A 24,002-nucleotide genomic window follows, 5' to 3' on the forward strand; every position below is an offset into this window, starting at 1 on the left:
TCTTAACTCACAGCTGCTTCCCGCCCCCAGCCAGAATTTTATGGAGAATAATGCACTTCCTGTTCAGATAAAAGTTGCTGCTTGTGTCTGTTTTCACCCACATTCATTAAACGATGAGCCATGGTAGTTCTTGCCAAAGACTTTTATTAGGAGTCGAAGAAAGAACTCAGGAGGGCAGTTTGACTTCTACATGATGGTACGTTTGACTCTTCAGATTTTCCTTTGGTAGTAAATTTTGCTCCTGCTGACAGCAAGAATAATTGCTGCACACAGAGTTTAACTCTATTTTCTTGCTGGACTTTTTACAGTATAAGGAATCTTGGACAACAAAGTTTTCAGACCAAATCCCGCTTCTGAGCAGAGAAAATCAACTTGTATTCTGATGTTCAACCCTACAGCAATCAGCTTGTTGTGACAGTAGAAAGAATGTTTGCTTTGAATTGCTCTTTATATTCCAGATGGTAGCAAATAATAAAATACTTATTTTAAAAAATTATGCATGATAACTATTCTATTAAATAAATACAACTTCATGAGGTGAGATTTTCATATTTTAAAGTATTCTCAAGTATTTAGGTACTTAGGTATTTGTGTATTGTCTTTCACTACCTTCTGACTATTGTCTATAATTCTCTGCATTCTTTCTCCATTTGATGTCGCCATTTAGGAATAATGGTATTTTACCAAGCTATATCTTTTTGTTGTTGTTGTTGCTGGGGATTGAACCCAGGTCCTTGTGCATGCGAGGCAAGCACTCTACCAACTGAGCTATATCCCCAGCCTAGTATTGTATCAAGGAAATAGCTTTAGCATTGGTGTATTTTATTAAATCATCTTATTTCACTTGTTGAGGATCTATAAAAAATGTTCCTACTGTTTTCATCTTTCACATATATTCAATAGGATTCTGAGTCTCCAGAAAATCTATTCTTTTCCCTGGTTTTCACTCAACCAATTACCAGGGACAGGAGAAATGAAAACATAGGGGTAAGCTACTCCATTTTTTCTTTTTTTTTTTTAATATGCCATCTCCTGTTGGGAGACGGGGAGCTTCCCAGGTTCTTCAAGTGGCCAGGGACTTTCACTTTTGACTTGTTGCCCATTTAGAAAGGTAACTTTTAAAAATGGATGCATATTGATTATACAGAACAGTGGGTTTTATGGTAGCATATTCATCCATGAATCAATTGCACTCCCTAATATCTCCCTGTCATGATTTAGATGTGGTGTCCCCCAAAAGCTCACAAGTGAGACAATGCAAGGTTTGTATGAAAAATGATTGGGCAAGAGCCTTAACTTAATCACTGAATTAATCTCTGATGGGATTAAATTGGTGGTAAGTGGGGGCATGTGGGGTGTAGCTGGAGGAAGTGGTTCATTGGGAGCATGGTCTATATACATTTTGTATCTGGAGTGTGGAGTCTCTCTCTGCTTTCTGATCATCATGTGAGCTGCTTCCCTCTGCCACAGTCTTCTGCCATGATGTTCTGCTTTACTTCAAGCCCTGAGGAATGGAGCCGGCCTTACTATGCACTAAGACTTCTGAAACTGGATCCCTCAAATAAACTTTTCCTCCTCTACAGTTGTTCTGGTTGGGTCTTTTAGTCATAGCAGCAAAGTAGCTGACTAAAACATTCCCTTTACCCGCTGCCTCTCCCTCTGATTCCCCTCCTCTACACTAAAGGTCTATCTGCTACCCTCATGATGACATTTCCCTGCCCTCCCTTTCCCATCTGGCTTCCATAATGAAAGAAAATACAACACAACACTTGTCTTTTTCAGCCTGCTTATATCAGTTAACATGATGATAGCCACTAACTTTGGAAATCAGTATAGAAGTTCTTCATAAAACGAAAAATAGAACTACCATATAACCTACCTATATCATTCCTTAGTATTTATCTGAGGGAATAAAATTGAGCATACTTTAGAGTTATGTGCATACCTATATTCATCATGCCACCTTTCGTAGTAGTCAAGTTGTAGAAACAGCCTAGGTGTCCATGAAAAGATAAATCAATAAAGAAGGGTGGTATACATTATTCAGCATAAAGAAGAAAAAATATATATTTGAAGAAAAATTGATGGATCTGGAAATCATCATGTTAAGAAAGATTTCTCATTTTATTTATTCCAAGATACTGATACAAATGCTTCTGAGGAGCAGAGAAGATAATCTGTCTAATGCAAAAATGTTGCCAGAGCTGGCAATCTGCATTATTTCTCTCTGTAGTTGAAAAAGAAACTCTACTTTCTAGTGCCATTCTTCGTCTTGAGCAGAACCCAGGGGAAAAAAAAATCCTAGTATCAGGTTGAGGGGATTCTGGAAGCTTCCCAAATTTCTTGCTGCTTACACTCTGCCACAGGACCAACCATGCCGTTAGATAAGTGACAGATTCCATGCTTCTACCTTTCTCTCTGGTCCAGGAATGAAATCACAAGTAGAGCATACATTTCCTAGATCAGAGCTGTTCATTCTTGATCATAATCAGTTTTTTCCAATAATGATCATGCAAAATTCTCTTGAAGTTAATTTTGATTATCATTATATATATATATATATATATATATATATATATATATATAAATTTTTTAGTTGTAGTTGGACATAATAACTTTATTTATTTATTTATTTTTATGTGGTGCTGAGGATCCAACCCAGTGCCTTCGCATGCTAAGTGAACGCACTACCGCTGAGCCACACTACCTCAGCCCCTTTTTATATATTTTAAATTGTATATGATACAATACTTCCATTTTATTTATCTTTATGTGATGCCAAGGATTGAACCCAGTGCTTCACCCAAGCCAGGCGAGCACTCCACCACTGAGCCATAATTCCAGCCCATCATTCTATTGATACTACATTTATGTTTTGAACAACAATAAAAAATGGTATTGAAACTCGCACTGACCTCAAGATCATCAAAATTTAAAAAATAAAATTATTTTTCAGATCATTACAGTAAACAGTTTTACCTTCAGGTCACACTTTGAACATTACTCTTGATGATTTTTAACTTCATGAACTAAAACATGTTAGGTTTTATTCTCAAAATTTAAATGACAGGCTTAGAATACAAAATATTTTAAATAATAGTTCAGCAAAATAGAAAACTGAATTTATAAATAGTTGCCAAATTAATGTATAACAATCCATCTTCCAGATGTTGGTGGTTTTGTCAATAGGTGACTCTGTTCCCTGAGTCATTTTCAGGTATGTATAGTATCCTATAAAGACTAATTACAAAAATGGCCCTATTCTTCATATCAGTCTGAATTCATCTGCAACTTTTGCAGTGTGACTTTGTAGTTCTTCTCACCAATTGTGGTTGGAATGTAATCCTCTACCTCTTGAATATGATCTGGCATTGTGACTCTCTTTGCTAATAGAACTTACAGTGTGACTGCTCTGAGGCTAGAACAAATGACCTTTGTACTTTGACCTCTTTTCTTTAAATACTGCTGCAATCATATGCATAACCTCTGAATGACATTATGAATGTGGCACCATCACCACCATTGCCCCAGCTCCAGTCAGCTACTCAAAATACATGTGAACCAGTTCCCAGCCAACCTGCCTGGTGACCATAACCACATGACAGATTCTAGCTGAGAATACCCGGGTCTGACCTAGATTAACACAACTATTCAGCTATTATATAATCATGCAAGAAACAAAACAAATAGTTCTTTCAATCACTATTTTTTGAACAGTCTGCTACCCAGCAAAAGATAACTGAAGTAAAATTTGTTTTCTGAGATGAGGAGCTGTTATAATATAAACTTTAGACTGAGGAACCGATAGAGGCTGGAGAAGCAGAGAGAACAACACTTGTCATCTTTAATTTTTGTGATGAGAGTCAGTGGCTCTTGTGGTTTTGATTTGTGTTTCCTGATGATGAAGGATGTTAATTTTTTTCATATCCTTAGTAACTATTTGCATGTCTGCTTTCAAATACTGTTTTTTTAGGTTATTACTCATGGAAAAATTAGGCTATTTGTTATTTTGTTATTGAGAGTTTTAAAAAATTAATTAATTTAAATTAGGCATATATGAAAGCAGAATGCATTTGGACTCATTGTACACAATTGCAGCACACCTTTTCATTTCTCTGGTTGTACACGATGTAGGTTCACATCATATGTGCTGTCATACATGTACCTAGGGTAATGATACCCATCTAATTTCACCATGTTTTCTGCCCACATGCCCTCTCCCCTCCCCTTCCCCCATTTGCCCAATCATAGTTCCTCCATTTTTCCCATCCCCCCCCCCCCATGATGCATCAGCCTCCACATATCATAGAACATTTGGCCTTTGGTTTTTTGGGGATTGGCTTACTTCACTTAGCATGGTATTCTCTAACTCCATCCAATTACCTGCAAATGCCTTAATTTTATTCTCTTTTATGCTGAGTAATATTCCATTGTGTATATATACCATAGTTTCTTTATCCATTCATCTATTGAAGGACATTTAGGTTGGTTCCACAGTTTAGCTATTGTGAATTGTGCTGCTATAAACATTGACGTGACTGTATCACTGTAGTATGTTATTTTTAAGTCCTTTGTGTATAGACTGAGGAGTGGGAAACCTGGGTCAAACAGTGGTTCCATTCTAAGTTTTCTAATGAATCTCTATAATACTTTTCAGATTGGCTGCAACAATTTGCAATCCCACCAGCAAATGTATAAGTGTGCCTTTTCCCCCAGGTCCTTGCCAACATTTATTGTTGTCTGTATTCTTCATAACTGCCATTCTGACTGGCATGAGATGAAATCTTAGAGTATTTTTAATTTGCATTTCTCTAAAATTACTAGAGATGTTGAACATTTTTGCATATATTTGTTGATTGAATATATATCTTCTTTTGAGAAGTGTCTGTCCAGCTCCTTAGCCCATTTATTGATTGGGTGATTTTATTTTATTTTATTTTTTGGTGTTAAGTTTTTTTGAGTTCTTTATATATCCTGGAGATTAGTGCTCTATCTGATGTGTGGGGGGCAAAAATTTGCTCCCAAAATATAGGCTCTCTATTCACCTCAATGATTGTTTCTTTTGCTGAGAAGAAACTTTTTAGTTTGTGTCCATCCCATTTATTAATTCTTGATTTTATTTCTTGCACTTTAGAAGTCTTTTTAAGGAAGTTGAGGCCTTCATTCGACATGATGAAGATTTGGGCCCATTTTTTCCTGTATTAGACACAGGGTCTCTGGATTAACTCCTAGGTTCTTGATCCACTTTGAGTTTTGTGCATGGTGAGAAATGGGTATTTATTTTCATTTAGCTGCATATGGATTTCCAGTTCTCCCAGCACCATTTGTTGAAGAGGCTATCTTTTCTCCAGTGTATGTTTTGGGCACCTTTGTCTAGTATGTGATAACTCTATTTATGTGGATTTGTCTCTGTGTCTTCTATTATGTACCATTGGTCTATGTGTCTATTTTGGTATCAATTCCATGCCATTTTTGTTACTATAGCTTTGTAGTATAGTTTAAGGTCTGGTATTGTGATACCTCCTGCTTCGCTTTTCTTGCTAAGGATTGCTTTGGCTATTCTGTGTCTCTTATTTTTCCAAATGAATTTCTTGATTGCTTTTTCTATTTCTATGAGGAATGATGATGGGATTTAAATTGGAATTGCATTGAATCTGTATAGTGCTATTTTTGCCTATGCAAGAGTATGGGAGATCTTTCCATCTTCTAAGATCTTCTTTAATTTCTTTCTTTAGTGTTCTGTAGTTTTTATTGCAGAAGTTTTTCACATTTTTTGTTAAGTTGATTCTCAAGTATTTTTTTTTTTTGAGGCTACTGTAAATGGAGTAATTTTCCTAATTTTTCTTTTAGAGGATTCATCACTGATGTATAGAAATGCACTTGATTTATGGATATTAATTTTGCATCCTGCTACTTTTTTGAATTTATTATTAGTTCTAGAAGTTTGTTGATGGAGTATTTGGGTCCTTTAAGTATAGAATAATGTCATCAGCAAATAATGATAGTTTAATTTCTTCTTTTCCTGTTTGTATCCTTTTAATTTCTTTCATCTGTCTAATGGCTCTGGCTAGAGTTTCAAGAACTATGTTGAACAGAAGTGATGAAAAAGGGCATCCCTGTCTTGTTCCAGTTTTTAGAGAGAATTCTTCCATTTTTTTCCATTTAGAATGTTGGCCTTGCTTTTAGCATATATAGCTTTTCCAGTGTTGAGTTATGTTCCTACATCCCTAGTTTTTCTAGTGTTTTGAACATGAAAGAGTGCTATATTTTGTCAATGCTTTCTCTACATCAGTTGATATAATCATATGATTCTTATCTTTAAGTCTATTGATGTGATAAATTATATTTAATGATTTCCGTATGTTGAACCAACCTTGCATCCCTGGAATGAACCCCACTTGATCATGGTGCACTATTTGTTTAATATGTTTTGTATGCAGTTTTCCAGAATTTTATTAATAATTTTTGCATCAATGTTCACTGGGGATGTTGGCCTGAATTTCTTGTTCCTTGATGTGTCTCTATCTGGTTTTGGTAACAGGATGGAGGGATTCCTTCCTTTTCTATTTCATGAAATAATTTGAGGAGTATTGGTATTAATTTTTCTTTATAGGTCTTATAGTCCTGGGCTTTGTTGTTGTTGTTGTTGTTAGGCTTTTGATGGTGTCTTCTATTTCCTTGCTTTAAATTGAGCTGTTTAAATTGTGCAATTTATGAAACCCAGGGATGATGCTTTAACTATAAGAAAATAATATGCTACTGAATGACAGATGAATAACAGAAGACATCAGGGAGGAGACAAAAAAATCTTAGAGGTAAATGAGAACTCCGATACAACTAAGAGGATAGTTCATTGCATTAAGCTCGTTGTGCTGTGTATGTGTAATAAGAATTGTAATGCATTCTGCTGTCATTTATTTTTTTAAAAAAATCAATAAAGAAAGAAAAAGTCAACAAATAAATGACCTGACATTATATCTCAAAGCCCTAGAAAAAGAATAACAGACCAACATCAAAAGTAGTAAAAGACAGGAAATAACTAAAATCAGGGTGGAAATCAATGAAATTGAAACAAAAGAAATAATTCAAAAATTGACCAAACAAGAAGCTTCTTCTTTAAAAACATAAGTAAAATTGAAAAAACTTTAGCCACCCTACCAAAAAGAAGGAAGGAGAAAAGTCATATTACTAAAATTTGTGATGAAAAAGGTAATATCTCAACAGTATTGAAATACAGAAGACAATTAGAAACTATTTTGAAAATTTATACTCCAGTAAAATAGAAAATATCAAAGACACTGGCAAATTTCTAGAGGCATAGGATCTACTCAAACTGAGTCAAAAGGACATGCACAATTTAAACAGCCAACATCCCCGATGAACATTAATGCAAAACTTCTTAATAAAATTCTGGAAAATTGCATACAACATTGGCCTGAAATTTTCATTCCTTGTGCTGTATATGTGTAATAAGAATTGTAATGCATTCTGTTGTCATTTATTTTTTTAAAAAATCAATAAAAATATTACATACTAGGAAAGAATGGTATATATAATAAATATTTCAAAAAGCTGCTGAAGGTAACTATTATTTAGGCAACAATTAACCATATTTCCAGTTTTGAACTTGGAACATAATAATTAACAAAATATTTAAAGTTAGTTTTCAGTGCAATTTTTTTTTCAATTTATACTGTGGCATAATTATAGTCTTGTATCATCTAACCTTTGTTCATTATACAACTGCTCTAAACTATGAAAAATGAAAAATCAACTAGTTTTGTTCTTTTAAAATACTGACACTCTCCTCTAAGGTGGATGTCTTCCCAATTCCTGTTAATAGATAAAACTTTACCTTCTGGCTTTCATTTTTAAAAATATAAACAAAATCTATATATGTTTTGGTTTATGACTACTCTTCTGCTAATTGTTAAATTAGAAATTGGAAAGGTGAAGTTCTGTGTCAATCACTAGAGACAGATTGGTTTCTGAACCAAACAGTGAACCTTGGTTTTAAATGATGAATTCTTTTCTGTTGATTATCTTCTGAAATAACATGTTTATTCCACTTGACTTTGGCTCTTATCCACTTTAAAGTACACCATGAGTTCTCTTGTACAGTTAATTAAATGGAATGTGTTATGGCATTCTAGACAATATGAAATTCCATGTAATAATTCCAGTCTCCATGTTCCTAAAATAAAGACCCTTAGGGGTAACTCTAGTCTCTCAGGATTAATGCGTCTGCATTAAGTTGGAGTATGTGCCATAAGCTGATAGGCATGTTTCTAAAGAAAATTAAATTTTCCCATCTCTCTCGGTGTCATAAGGCCCAAAATCAACAGTGGACCTCCTTTTATAAAAAACTAAGTTTGGACATTGTATGGTTCACTTATAGAAAATAATGACTATACCCCATGCTTCACTTTTAATTTAAATCAGCCCATTGCCTCAAAAGTCATTTAAACTTGAGAGGATGCAGGCCTTGAAGAGAAGCTCACACTAATGGGAGAATAGAGCCTGATATTTAAGTTCATATTATACTGTCATTATTAAACTACTGTTAGTGAAGGTGATGAGAAAATTCATTTAAGTATTTTCCTTTTTAAAAATTTTCTCTTCAAGTTTAAACAGAAGATACGGGAGGTGTTGAGGTGATTAAGAAAGATGGATGATGTTTGTTTCTAATGGGTTCAAGTTTTAAAACTAACATTTCTTAATCATTCATGCTATTAGTTCATGCAATAGCTAGCTATTGCATTCGTTATTTGAAATCTATGACCTGTGTTATTATATGCATAAGGATATGCATGGAATTTTGATTTCCAATTCATTATTATCTTATTCAAAATATGACACTTACCTAGAAAACCACCTAGAATTGTTGATTATATAAAATAATATTGCCACAGATCTGCTATTGTTTAGTGGTAACATGAAGTGTGATGCAAAGCTCCTGAGAAGTTCATATTTTGCCTCCAGGATCTGTCATTTAATGTCAGCTGCCCACGTGGGAAGGAGGGAGAAGACTTGGATAGAAGCAATGGGGTGAGTACTTGCTTCAGTCTCAACTTAATCAAATCACAATTATACCAAATCACCATTACCACCATTTTAAGTTTCTGCAATCCTTCTGGAGCAGAGGTAGACTGACATTCATTCTAAAACAGAACTGTCATTTAAAAGTTATAGAACACATGGTTACATATTGAACCATGCGGTCTTTAGGAATAGACCAGGGAATTTATGCTTATAAATAGAAAAAATACATTGTTAGTATTTAGAAAGATTTTTTTTTCTTATATCTTTCCTTTAAAAGCTGAAAAGTCTTTTAAAGTTCCTGCCCGACTTCACCTTCTTACTTTCTGAGAAGTGTTACATCAATCAGAGAACACAGTAACAAATAAGAATACAGTCATCAAAAGGAATGGCAGGTAAGACACTGGTATAAAAACATGAAAACCCTGTGGAATGGATCTATTGTATGTAGATTTTGCTATATAATCCACATTGGTGGCTTAAAGTATATGCAATTACTGGGAAAGCTTCTACTTACAAGTGATGTGTTCTCTCAGGAATCACCCCATGTAGTTAAAGAAGAAACAAAAATTCTCATATAAGTGTAACCTTTTACAAAGGAATATATAACCTCTTCAAAGTGAAAAAAAGTACAGGAATTAAGAATTCTATTTCTAAATTGTTTGTAGACTGCACTAGAGGATATCACGTAAACAGGCACTCAGTATGTAAACAAACAATCTTTGTTATTCTGATTCAATTCGAACTACATCTTCTAAATATGCATATACTTCTCACTCATTTCATGCAATCAAACCAGGAGCATGTAATCTAAATATACATTATTTTAAGAACTCATCTATGTCATCACAATGCGGTGAATATCGGGATAAAGCTCAACATCTCCATGACAAAGTAACACTACTGTCCTGAATGTTGGTGAATATCTGAACCATAATATATTGGAATTCAGTTTAAACTCAAAGAAGGCTTCCCTTCCATTTACTGTTTTAATCATAATCAAGCCTCATCATCATCAATTCTACCAAATATCACCAGAGTCTCAAGAAAATCTTATTCAATGGAAAGTAATTTATAGAATAATGACAATCCAAAATAATATTAGTCAGGTTCACTCAAAATGTAAGTAGCATAGCTAAGACTCACATTGTCAATTCTCTGACTCCCAGGACAATTTCATTCTTCTGAGGCCTGATAAACCTGTTTGATAGCAGCCTTGGGCACATAAATGATAATTTATGTGATGGTATTCTCATTAATAGCAATATTTGCATATTAGACCTGTGGAATGAAATTCAGTCATGAGAAGAATTGCATGTTTTATTTAGGGAGAAGATTTAGGCCTCTGACTTTCCTTGTTATATATTATTTATTTGTGTTTTTTTTGTTTATTTATTTATTTTGGTTCTAGGGATTGAAACCTGGGTGCTTAATCACTGAGTTGCATCTCCAGCCCTTTTTATTTATTTTTTATATTGAGACAAGGTATCACTCAGTTGCTTAGGGCCTCACTACCTCAATAAGTTGCTGATGCTGGGTTTGACCTTGCGACACTTCATCTCAGCCTCCCAAGTAGCTGGGATTACAGGTGTGCACCATCATGTCGGGGCTTATTGTCTTATTTTCAACATGCCTAGCTAGACTGGCCTTTATGCATTGAAAGTAAACTTTATTATATGTTCAGCAAGCAAATTAAGTGATAATTTTCTGATTGACTATTCTACCAGCATATGTAAGGATATATGGGGATGTCCTGATGTTTTCATAGGAATGAAATATTTAATAGGTTTTAAAAATTTTTTGTTATAGAAAATTAATAGACATATTTAATTATATTTGAGTTGATTTATTTCAAAACATAGTTATTGAATGCCTGAAAAAGACAGGCCCACTTCCAACAACATTATTTACAACAGTGTGCATTTACTGCATTCACTGCCTTGTACAGCTAATCCAAGCACAGTTTTTCTCATTTATTGTGATTTCTAATTCTTCTTTTTCTCTGAAACAAAATATTATTTCTTGGAATACAGTGGTCAAATAAGAAGTAGTGTCTGCCGGGCAGAGTGGCACACACCTGTAATCCCGGGAGCTTGGGAGGCTGAGGCAGGAGCATCAAGAGTTCAAAGCCAGCCTCAGCAATACTGAGGCACTAAGCAACTCAATGAGACTCTGTCACTAAAGAAAATACAAAATAGGGCTGGGGATATGGCTCAGTGGTTGAGTGACCCTGAATTCAATCCTTGGTCCCCTTCCCCCCTCATAAAAGCAGTGTCTCTGGTCCTTATGGTCCTTTCCAGAATACTTAGTTCTACTGATAGAATACTTAATAAGATTGTGGTTCTCATGTCCCTTGGTCTCTTTGAGCAAACATCTCCTAAATTTTTCTTTCTTTTAATTTTTAAAAAAATATAAATTTTTTATTAGTGCATTACAGTTATATGTACAGTGGAGTTCCTTTTGATGCAATCATAAATGCATTTGTAGTATTGGTGCATTCTTCATCTCTAGTATTTATACTTTCCCTCCGCACCTCCTTCCTTGCTACTCTACTGGTCATAAGTTTTTTGTTGTTGTTGCTGTTTGTTTGTTTTTGAAATAGTTGAGAAAGTGAAGAATACTGTGTCAGAAATATCTGGATAATTCCTTTGTGTCTTTTGCTTACTCTCTGCATGGTCTAAGGCAAATCACTTAAGTTGTGTCCAGAGTTTTTTCCACTCTAGTTAAAGGGAGCTAATGAATCCTACCTTCAAATTTTTTTCCAATCACTATTTCTATCTATAGCTTAAAGCTAGTCAAATTTCAGCTACTTAACTGCCGCAGTCCCGCTGGGCAAAATAACCGGGGGGGGGGGGTGACAAGCAACTTTTGAAGGTTGATACAGCGGGAGCTGCTTTATTGTAGGACAGCAGACGTATTTATACCTAACTGAATACACAGCTTGACTCAATTTAGCATCATCCAGTTACAGCAATCAGTCATTAAGGAATCCTCATCATCTTAATAATTATACACAGCTTAACTTAATTGACATAATCTAGACACAGCAGTCAGTCATTAAGGAATCTCCATCATTTTAACGGCTCCCTGGCGTTACTTCTCAAACCACTCATCCTGGCAAAGTGCCAGGCACCATCTTGACTGGTCTGTGGCCCTCAACACTTAATAAATATTCAAAAATATAAATTGCTTAAAAGAGAAATTAGAAAAAAAAGGCATTGTGCAAGAGATGCTCCCAATCAAAATGCTTGTGAAATTTGTACCTAGCAAATATTAAACACACAGGAGAATGTGGAAACAGACACAGGCAGATAAAAATTGTTTTTGCTTGAGCACTAAATAAAAGGAAATACAGCTGTGGTGTTTTTTAGACACTTGAGATAATTAGTATACTGAATCCCCCAAAGAGAAAGATTTTATTATAATTATAGGGATAAAAATGGCAGTTGAACCTTATTGTTCCTGCAGAAAGAGGACAAATGTGTTACTTTGTACTGTCCCATTGCTGAAGTAGAAGTCTATGATAAATTTGAGTATATGTAGGTATTTTATTATGCTGTCTTTCTGAGATTTGTCTACTATGATTTATCATGTTATATTCTTCTCAGCAAAGCTTTCAAACATTGAGGTAAGAGATTAATAAATAATAAGATCTAGTGGAAGAAATTGTGCTAGGGAGGTTTCAATGAGTGATGCCCTGTGTCTCTTGTGTTTTTTTTATGATAAATTGGCCATTCCTAATACTGTTAAGTGTTGGGTTGTATCCATGAAATTGTTCACACTTGAAATTTATACAACAGCAAAAGAAAGCTGGACTAACACCTAGAAAATATACTCAATTTCATTTGAAATGTGGGTCTTAACTGGCTTCTTCTCTCTTGTCTTCTACGTTAATGGATGGTTTTATTATAGCATTTATTTATTAGGCCTTAATCACATTTAGTGATGCACATAATTTTTTGATCATAGAAATAAAACTAATTCAAACCAACATAATCCCAGCAGCTGAAACAGTTGTTTGAACATAGAAGGTGCTTGATGATTATTGCTTCATTGGTATTTTGTACAACTCATGTGATTGTTGTGTCTGAAACTCTGAATGCAGGAACTTCTTTTACTCCCATTAATTATGCAAAGGTGAATTCAATGCTTCATGACTTAAAATATATAAATTGGAGAAGATAAAGTTGGTCAAAAATAAGGTTTTATAAAGTAAAAAAGCCACTGACTTAAAGAAGTCCGGATTCAGGTGACTTTATTGAATGTTTTCTTTCAATTTTGTAAATGTGCTTTTGAAGCAGCAAGGTAAGTACCATTTACTCATTTTTTGTTTGTTTATAAAAAAATAAACTAGCTTTACAAATCGGTGTTTCTATTTAAGAATTCTGTTTAAGTTGTTTTGATTACTCCCTTTTTATGTACTTGGGTTGAACTAACCACATCTCTAGTGCCGATGTAGTTGCTTAGTCCTAAGAATGAGATACAGTATAGCACAGAGTCTGAAAATCCTCTTATTTAAAATCCCTTTCTCTCCTTTGTGTGCAAGGAAGCTTTTACTTCAAGTGGGTGGAGAGGATTACTCTTAAGTGTGATAAGGACATTTTCAGAACAAACTCAAATCTAAATTTTATTGTCAAATTATCTCTTGTTCTCTCAACCTCCAAATTATTTCACTTTCTTTCATTTGAGCAAAGGATATAGCCTTTAAGTGGTAGTCATGTTATGGCAATTTTTTTTCTTGTTGCATAAGTATGATATAAAGACAGTTTATTGTGTAGTGCTTTGTATTTGTTTTGAAGGCAGCATGATTGAAATAATTCTCTTACTACTGCTTGTCTTAAAATTCTCAATTTAAATCTTCCTTTGCTGTGGATAAGTAAATTAAGCTATTACTTTCTGAAGTTTACATCTCTATATAAAAACTAAGGAAAAGTGGAATAAGAGAAAGTATCTGAAAAGGGGATTATCACTAGAATTAAATTGAAGTACTGGTATATGTGGAGTTGCGACAGTGATGGCTCTTATGGATTGGGAATGTTCCAATTTGTCCTCGAGTCTTAAAGTATTTTTGTTCAATTTATTTGCTTTTTAGTTTTCTTCTTACTTTACCTTCCAACAATATTCAACCTCTATGTAGTAAAATCCCTGATCCAGGGAGACAGATTTTAACCATCTGACCATTGACAGGTTCTAGATGCCATAGTTTATTCTGCTATTAATAATATATTATCCCACAACATATGACATGCAATATATTCTATTGTTACTAGACTATTTTTTAAATTTATTACCCATCATAAATGAAAACAAAACAGTTAACAGAATTTTATTAGAAATGTGTCAATGCCTTAACACTGATTGGCTTTGCAATTGTAATTGACCTCAGAGACTTAACTCTAACCATAGACTTAGCTCTTGCTTTAGGTCAGCAATTTTTACTGTATCTTTTTCTTTCAGTGACAAGACATCAACTCATTCAAGCAGTTCAGATATTCCATTAATGTGAAATCAGTAACGTGTCCGGGACAGTTCACCTAAGGCAGGCTGTTAGTTACCTTTTTATTTAGGGCTTGATCTAAATAAAGAGCTTGCCCATATTCCTCCCCTTTTCTCACTGAGAAATGTCAACCCTGACAATATAAAACAGGAAGATTTTGATTCATATTTGAAGGAATTTCTAATTTAGGTTGGGAGAGAAATCAAAGGTTTGTAGAATGTTATTCCAAAATCTAAAATTGTGAGATCATGATGCTCATGTGGTATTATGAAGTGCTCAGGGGATTATGAATGAGGAGAATTATAACTGTTAGGCTTGTAGGATGTGAACCGTGAGCAACATGTAGAGCTTCATTGGGAAGAGGAGGAGGACAAGGACATGCCATATCAGAGGTCTGTCATCACTGAAAATTGTGTTTACTCTCATGACAAATAACAAATTTCCTAATAAGTGGTGAATCACTGCTGGTTTTTGAAGAGCTCTGCATCATTTCAAATTTGGCAAGGCTGAGGCTGGACAAATAGAATAGGGAATGAACAATCTCTGCAGCAATCACTTACCTGGATAGGTAGCCTGAAACTTCTGAAATTTTTTATGGATTTCAGTTTCAACTCTCATTAAAATTTTCAGTGAATATTGTCTCACAGGATTGCTCTAAGAAGTCAGTTCTTTAATATTTTAAAATGTAATATATTTCCATGGGTGATGGCAGCAAGATTACTGCTTTATTTTCATTTAAATGGATGATGAAAACATGTGATAGGTTTATAATTATTTTTGCTAATAGCTAATTATTTTCTATTGACCTGCCCCAACATATAACACATAAGAGATCTTAGTTCTTTACCATTATTATTATTTAATTGACATGTAATATTTGTACATATTAATTGGGTTCAACATAATCCAATACATGTACACAAAATGTAATGATAAAATTGGTGTAATTAGCATTTGTATCTTCTCAAATAATTATCATGTCTATGTATTGGGAAACATATGGCTCTTTTAGTTACTTTAAAATATATGATAAATTATAGCGTATAGTTACCTTACTATGCTATAGCACATGAGAACTAGTTCCTCCTAACTGTGTTTTGGTACCTGTTTATCTAACTTCTTTCCATTTCCCCTACCCCCTCCACTTCCCAGTATCAAGTTCCCACCATTCCATGGTCTTCCATGAGATAGATCTCTTTAGCTTCTACAATGGATGAGAACATGCAGTATTTGTAAAGTTTCTGTGTGTGTAGATGGAAAGCTTTTGTTTGGATTTATAAGCATCATTCCAGAATGATCAAGCTGCCTAAATTGATCCTTAACAAAATGTCATTCCCATATGAAGGTAGGCTTGGGTAATCACTAATCCTTGTCAGGTAACATGAAATGCTCAAGACAAATAAGATAAACTAAAGAGAACAAGTCTGTTGGCACAAGTAAATTCAAGATTTATAAGGCCATCAAGAACCTGGAAACAGGATTTCTTCCTAAAAACAGAATCTATAAATAAAAAGTCCTCAAGCTGATAATAAGCTCCTTTTTTGACATCTGAAACATTTTTGATACTAGTTATTCAAATATCTTGCTACATTTTTTGAATAGTACAATTCACTCACAGTTTCTCTACGAATAGTACTGGTTTTCTAGAGAGACCCACTATTCCAAGTATGAGAAGGCAGTATGTTTTAGCTTGTGATTCAGACAGACTTTCAAATATACCTGAATGAAGGAAGTGGCATGAAATCAGCTAAATTCAATTCCTGCTGACATGAAACCTGCCCATTCAGGTTTGTGCCTCATCATAAGTTAATAAGCAACAGTACTAGGATATCTCTTAGGCCCAAAAATAAGAAAGGGAAAAAAAAAGGATTTCATAGTCATTATTTCTTTTTCCTTGTAGTTTTGAATGGACCATATAATCAATACTGACATGTTGACATGTCATTGCCTCTGACACTCAAGGGTAGGCTTTAGAAGTGTCCTGTTAGCTTCTCCTAGCCTTCTCAGCACAGTAGTATTTGGCATTAGTTTGGGTTATTCTGCTCTCTTCAATGAGATCCACTTTTCTTTCTTTCTTTCTTTCTTTCTTTCTTTCTTTCTTTCTTTCTTTCTTTCTTTCTTTCTCTTTCTTTCTTTCTTTTGTAGATTTTTTGATGGGATCATTGGTTTGAATAGAATAGAAACACTTTCACAGAAAGGAGTTCAGCTCCTTTCTCAATTAAGTGTAAGAAAAAGCTTATGGTCATTGGTCCAGATTCCTCTCTTAGCTTCTGAATCTGAAAACTCCTACTTCTGCTCCTATTCTGTAAGATTTGCACACAGAATGTGGTGGTTTTCTGTTTTCTCCTTAGTTAATGTACAATCTCATGTGTCTCCTCTGCTCATGCCAGGGCTCTCTCTCTCCAACTTCACTGTGCAAAATGAGACCATCTGACCATTGTGAGCACTCATCCAGACCCTGGTATTGGGCTGAGAAGACAGGCCCAGACATAGCAATTCCTTGACACATTTTCTATGATAATTACATAATAAAGAAAGAGAAGGATTTTCAAGAAAATTGTACTGTATTGTTTCAAAAAATTTCTTTGAGACCTCTATTAATTTCATACTCTATTTTCAAAGGCAGAAAAAGGTATAATATTTTTCAGGAATATGTTCATCAAATATATTTTTCATTTCATATTTGCTGCTTACAACAGTAGATTTCACTTATCTAGGTGAATTAGATTAATGAAATGGTTTGTTCCTCCTAGGGAAGACATCTACATCTATATTATACTTGTAAAACAAAGAGGACAAGTGGAAGATGAAGAGAACCTTTGCTTCTATTTTTGCTTATCTTGATGATAGAGTTTGTAAAAGAAACATTAATTTTTTCCCCCATCTTTAGGCCTGTACAGAATGCAGCATGAGTACTTTCTCACATCCACATTGTTCACATTTGATCTTGGGAGATTACAGGGAGAAAACCTTTTTCTAATTAGTTTTGACAAGTCAAAGGTCTAATTCTGTCTTTGAAAGAAATAAAGGGCAGCCACAGATATTACAGTGTTTACCTGGGTTTCATGTCCTGCTGTCATTTCCTTCAAAATTACAATTCAGATTATGCTAGGACAATGTAATAAGAAATATCACAATAATGTGAATACAAATATTAATAAAAGCAATGAAGGTTAGACAGCAAAAAGAAAGGTTTAGCTCAAGCACCTATGGGTTAGTTGTGCAAGTAACTTGATAGATACCTCTTCACTGTGAAGTTCCTAAAATAATTACAGTTACTTGCATTTTAAAATGAAGAATATAAGAGGAACTTTACAGTGGTTGTTCTTACTTTGACCCATCTCCATCTCTACAAAATGGCATGCAAATATGCCTATTATTTATTTTTAATAGACTATGTATTTTTATAGCAGTTTTAGGTTAGTTTCAGGGTACAATGTAGATTTCCCATATAGTTCTGGCCCTCACATAAATCTCCTACCTTATTATGAATATAGCCTGCCAGACTTATAGATTTGCTATAGCTGATGCAGGAACATTGATAACAACATTTTGACCAGAGTATACAGCTTGCATTATGGGCTTTACACTTGATGTTGGACATTTCATGAGTCTGAACAAATGTATACTGATGTATATCCACCACTGTAGCTTCATTGCTAAAAATATCATGTGTGTCCTCCATTCATTCCTCCCTACCCCTTGACCTCTGACAACTACTGATCTTTTTACTGTCTCCACAGTTTTCATTTTATTTTCCAGAATGTCATGTGTAGTCACAAGTATGGCATGAAATGACATTTGGTCAAATATAGACTGCATATACCATGGTGCTCCAATAAAATTATATGGCCTAGAGACATTGTAGCCATCTTTGTTTATGTAATTATACTGTATGCTTCTCCCACAATGACAAAACTGTCTAATGATGTTTTACTCAGGTTGTATGTCTGTTGTTAATAGATGGATGACCATAGCTATAACCATACAGTATATAGGTTTATGCCTTAACTTCTTTCCCTTGGTGATATGAATTTAAGTTTTTTGATATTTTTATGGCTCAATAATTCATTTCTTTTAGTGCTCAACACTTCCATTATCTGCATGTACCATAGTGTATTTATCCATTCACCATCTGAGGAGAACATAGATGCTTACAACTTTTGGAAATTGTGAATAAAACTGCTATAAACATCCATATACCGTTTTTTTGTGTGGACAAAATTTTCAGTTTCATTGAACCACTACTGTTATGGTTTGGGTGTGATGTGTCCCCCAAAAGCTCACATGTGAGACAAAGCAAGAAGGGTCAGAGGAAAAATGATTAGGTTGTGAGAGTCTTAATCAGTGAATTAATCCCCTGAGAGGGATTAACTGTGTGGTAACTCAAGTGTTAGGGTGTGACTGGAGGAGGTAGGCATTTGGGTATGGCTTTGGGGTGTATATTTGTATCTGTAAAGTGGAGCCTCTCTCTGCTTTCTGATCGCTATGTGAACTGCTTCCCCCTTTCACTCTTGGCCTCACCTTGAGACCACAGGATAAAACCTGCTGTCCATGGATTGGTATATCTGCACTGAAACAGAAATTGGTACTGAAAAATGGGGTCATTGCTGTGACTAATCTGACCATGTGGTTCAGAAGTTTTTGGAGCATTTTGGAATTGGTGAGAAGAATTTTGATATGCTTAGCAGCGCAAGCTGGAAAGGCTTTAGACTGATTATAAGCAGAGCTTAATGGCTGAATCTGGTGGGCTCTCAGAAAACCATAATGCCAATAGGATTGTGAACAGTGAAGACAGGGCTGAACAGGGTTCAGAGAAGGAGGGCTCTATTGAATTCTGGAGTAGTAGAAGCCATTCATGTCATGTTCTGGCTGAGAAGTTATCTGCATTTTGCTCATTTCCTGAGAATTTCTGTGAAGCTGATTTTAATAGTGATGGACTTCTTATTCTGGTGGAAAAAAAATGTCTAGGCAGCATTCAGGAGGTGGCATGGATATTGCTGGCAGCTTTTAGTCAAATTTATTGTGATAGTCAGAAGCAGAAAGCAAAACAGGAAGATTTGGACAAAGTGGACTTGAAAGTCCTAGGTAAAACTAGGGCTAAGGAAGTTGCAGTTGTTGAAGACATTACCACCATGAAAGAAATGCTAAAGAGTTTGCCCAGAGACAATAAGAAAGATGGCTTAAGGGCATGGAGCTATAGGACTTGTTTGTCCAGCTGGATTTCAGTCTTGCCTTGGTCCTATCCCTTCTTTCTATGTCCCTAATTTTGTGAATGGAAATGTCTACTCTGTACCATTATATAATGGATACTTGTAAATTGCTTTTAATTTTATAGGAGCTCACAATGCAAGATTGCCTTGAGACTCAGAAAAGAATTTGGACTTGAACTTTGAGCTATCTTGGAACTGTTGAGACCAAGGGGACTTGGGAATGGATAAAATGTATTCTGCATTGTTGAGATGGTTGTGAGATTTTGAGAGCTAGGGGCAGAATGTTACACTTTGGATGTGAGGTGTCCCCCAAGAGCTCACATGTGAGACAACACAAGAAGGTTTGGAGGAGAAATGATTGGGATTATGAAAGCCTTAACCCTATCAGTGAATTAGTCCCCTGATAAGGATTAACTGAATGGTAACTGAAGTAGTAGGCTGTTGCTGGAGAGGGTGGGAATTGGGGGTGTGGTTTTGGGTATATATTTGTATCTGGAAAATGGAATCTCTCTCTGCAATATGAGCTGCTTCCCTCTGTCACACTCTTTGGACATGATACCCTGCCTCACATTGAACGTTGAGGAATAAAGCCTGCTGTCTGTGGATTGAGGCCTTTGAAACCACAAGCCTCCAAATAAAATTTTCCTCCTCTACAATTGTGTTGGTTGGGTCTTTTGGTCACAGTGGCAAAACAGCTGACTAAAACAAATACTAAGGAGCATGATTATCCATCCAAATGGATGTTTAAGTTTTTAAGGAACTGGCAATATCTAAATTTCATCTAGATATAAGGACAAGTATTTATTTTAAAAGGAAAAGAGTATCATCTACTGAAATGACAAGGTCAATGATTTAGAGATGTGGAAAGGCCAGTTGGTAGATAATTAAACATTATCAAAGGCACAAATATTCTGATGAGTAGTGTGCATTTTTTTTCATCTCTTACACTCGTATTTTTGTTTTACATTATCTCTTAACCTATAGGAATGTAATTTTTTACTATCATTCCCAAATTCATGTGATGACATTCAGCTAAATCTGAAGAGTGGATCATCAGTTCATAGTTGTCTTGAAACAAAGTTCAAGCATTTTAGTATGTGCTAGATTTCCCCACGATCTGTGCTTTACTTACTTCTCTAGATGGTTACAGATTCTGGAACATACTACTCATTCAAGAAACATTAATTAAATAAATAAAAGAGATGAGGTGGTTTATGGGTCCTATTTTGTACACAAGGAAACTAGTGTTTAGAGATTATTTGCACAGGATAAAGAGAAAGTGTTGGATAGAGCTCATACTGAACCTCCAAATTCAATGCTGTTCACCTCAGTTCTGTCTCTACCTTTCATATTCTGTACACATGTGTATGTGTGTGCATGTGTGTGTGTAGTGGGGAAGGGGGGGGTGAAGTCAAGAAAAAAATGACTAAATAGACTTCAGGACAAAAAAAGGTAATCTTCCTTGTATTTTCATGGGCTTCACCCCCCTTCCCCCTTTTAAGATTTTGGTCTAACAGAAAGAGGATTGAAGGGGAGGGAGGAGGGATGGGAAAAGAGTGGAAGGTTGGAATGAAATTGACCAAATTACGCTATGTGCATATACGAATATGCTACTATGAATTTCACCTTTATGTACATCTATAAAGAACAGATTAAAAACTATAAATAAATAGAATGAAGACCCATAGAGTAGAGGAAGGGAAAGAAAGGAAGGGAGGAGAGGAGGGAAAGAGGAAATCCCAGAGACTGGAATGGAGAAAATGATATTCCATTCATGTATAATTATGTCTAAGTGAACCCCACTATCATGTAGAACTATAATGCACTGATAAAATTTTTTTAAAAAGTACATGTTGAAATTGAAACATTTTCTAACACAAATTAATAATAATCATTTGACAAATGAATGAATATGCAATATAGTTTAGTGACAATTGATTATATTATGTAAATTGGCTGTAAAAGCATAAGAAAAATTTGAACTATTTTTCCAATATTGAGACATTTAGAAGTGTTTTTACATTGAACTCAGTATTAATAACTGAGTTGATCTAAGAATAAATAACTTGTCTTAATTGAGATGCAATTTTGAAATAGACATTGTTTTGTACCAAAATCAGTTGTTTGTCAAAGTGTTGAACATTCAGGAAAATGATTCCTTTTATTGGAATGCTTCAAGTTAGTTTGCATCAACATAAGTATGTCAAGCTACTTTTTTAACTAAAATTTTATGCAACCTAATATAAATCAGTTATTTCCAATGAACTGCTTAGCATCTAAATTTAGATAAGTTGTAAGTATAATCAGATATTGAAGACTTATGAAAAATGCCAATATATTATTACTAATTTTTATATGTTGATTACATGTGGAAATGATAATATTTTGGATATATATTGTATTGAATGAAATATATTATTATTATATTTATTCCAAAAATAAAATGGAAAAGAAAAAATAAAGAAAAAGAAAAGGTGATCCATTTGGTCCTTCTAAAATAATACAAATAGTAATATCATCATTTGGTCTTAGCTTCAGAATTCAGCACAGCTTTTACAAACCAATTTCCTTCACTACACTGGCAATCAAATACTTAGCTATAGCATGCCGTGAATCCAAATGGGCACATCTTAACTAAAATGGCATGCATTTTAGCATCATTCCACCGCTGCAAGTCTCTCTTCAGGATCACAGTAAACTAGGATTTCATTGAACAGAAAGCCTGCTTGAAGTAATAGGTTACAATCTTTTTTTTTTTCAAGTAAGTTTTACATTGCTTAAATTGCCCTCTGTTGTAAAACGGAAGTAATATAAAGTCACTTCCATTCAATACAGATAATATTCAGGTTTATTACTCTTTTTTTAAAAAAAAAAGAAAGTTTGCAGCTTCATGTCAGCTATCACATCTGCAAACAATCACCAGGTCAATCTATTTCATTGTATATATCCTTTGAAAGTGTGGGGATTACTAGATTTTACTGAGTTTCAGAATCATCTTGTTGGAATTACAGTTTATCCACACATCCTTGCCACTGACAGGTAAGATAAGCACCATGCAAACTAAAAAGCACAACTAGATATCAGTGATTTTGATTTCTGAACCATGTGTGTTATTATGAGAGTAGCTACTGATATTATGGCACAAAATACCCGCAATTTCTTTGCAGTACCCAATGACAAAAGTATGTTATGAGACTATAAGGAAAACATCAAACTAATTACAGCTTACTCCATTTATTCCACATGAATGAATGTGTTCTGGTTAGTGGAGCAATTAGGCTAATTCCAAAAACACCCATGGATTTTTAAATGGGACTAATAAAGTAAATTAAAGTTCATATAAAGTGGATAATATTAAAATATAAGCAATTATGCTTACAAAAGTTTTCTATAATGTAATAAGTGTGGTGGTGTGGCTGAGGCTCAGGCCTGGGAGTCTGGGTTCAGGCCTCCAGCAGTTGAAAGAAGATGCGAGGTGAGGATGGTAGTTATTCCTTATTTGGAGGAAGTAATAGCCTCTAGCCACCCCCGCCAAGCCATTTCCATAGGTCATTTTTATATCTAGCTCAGACAAAGAAGGCACACTGCCAACAGGTTACATCAGTGAACACATGGTTACAAAAAATGTTTATGACCTTGAGTGCACACTAAAAACACAGCCTCCAGGAAGCCTTGGTGATGAAGCCTAACTAGAACAATTTTCTACCTGCCCAACAATCCACCCCTTTAGGATTCCTCACCATACAATCTACATATCTGAAGTCTTCCACAATGATCTCTTAGTGAGGAGGGCAGAGCCCTGAATCCACAGGCCACAACAACAATATAAACTGAAACAACATACCACCAGGAAATAAGCACCACCGTCTATTATTACCAAGAGTAATAAAGGTGGTGCTTAAAGCTGCCCACCATTTCCGCAAAGGATCACCAGTTAGCTGCTGTATGGCTGCTGACTTCAGAAGTGATATGTGCTAAAGAAGTCATGTGTGCCAAAGCCATAATAATATGCTTTTGGTTACCTAGACTATATACATAACATTCAGTATCAAGCATTCAATACCTGTGCTACAAATCAAGCACCATGGGATTTTGAAACACAACATTTCTTCATTCACCAGAGATAGAGCCTGCTTTTAGACATTTATCTGCATCTCAGTCACCAAGGTGTCCAGCACATTTTATAGCTATCTCATACAGTCTCCCAATTAGCAGGCCTCTGAGGCAATGCTTGGTGTATGGTGGTCAAAATG

At 34.9% G+C, this 24,002-nt stretch overlaps 1 non-coding gene across 1 annotated transcript; it reads right to left on the reverse strand.

Annotated features, from left to right (window-relative positions):
* Window positions 1–705: 705 nt before the first annotated feature.
* Trnaa-cgc (transfer RNA alanine (anticodon CGC)) lies at window positions 706–775 on the reverse strand. Its single transcript has one exon. It is a non-coding gene; the product is annotated as a tRNA-Ala (tRNA).
* Window positions 776–24,002: the final 23,227 nt, after the last annotated feature.

Source organism: Marmota monax, unplaced genomic scaffold, assembly GCF_021218885.2.
Source record: "Marmota monax isolate L192 unplaced genomic scaffold, Marmota_monax_Labrador192_F-V1.1 WCK01_AAM20220418_F8-fsc00040, whole genome shotgun sequence".
In the NCBI taxonomy this organism is placed as follows: Eukaryota; Metazoa; Chordata; class Mammalia; order Rodentia; family Sciuridae; genus Marmota; species Marmota monax.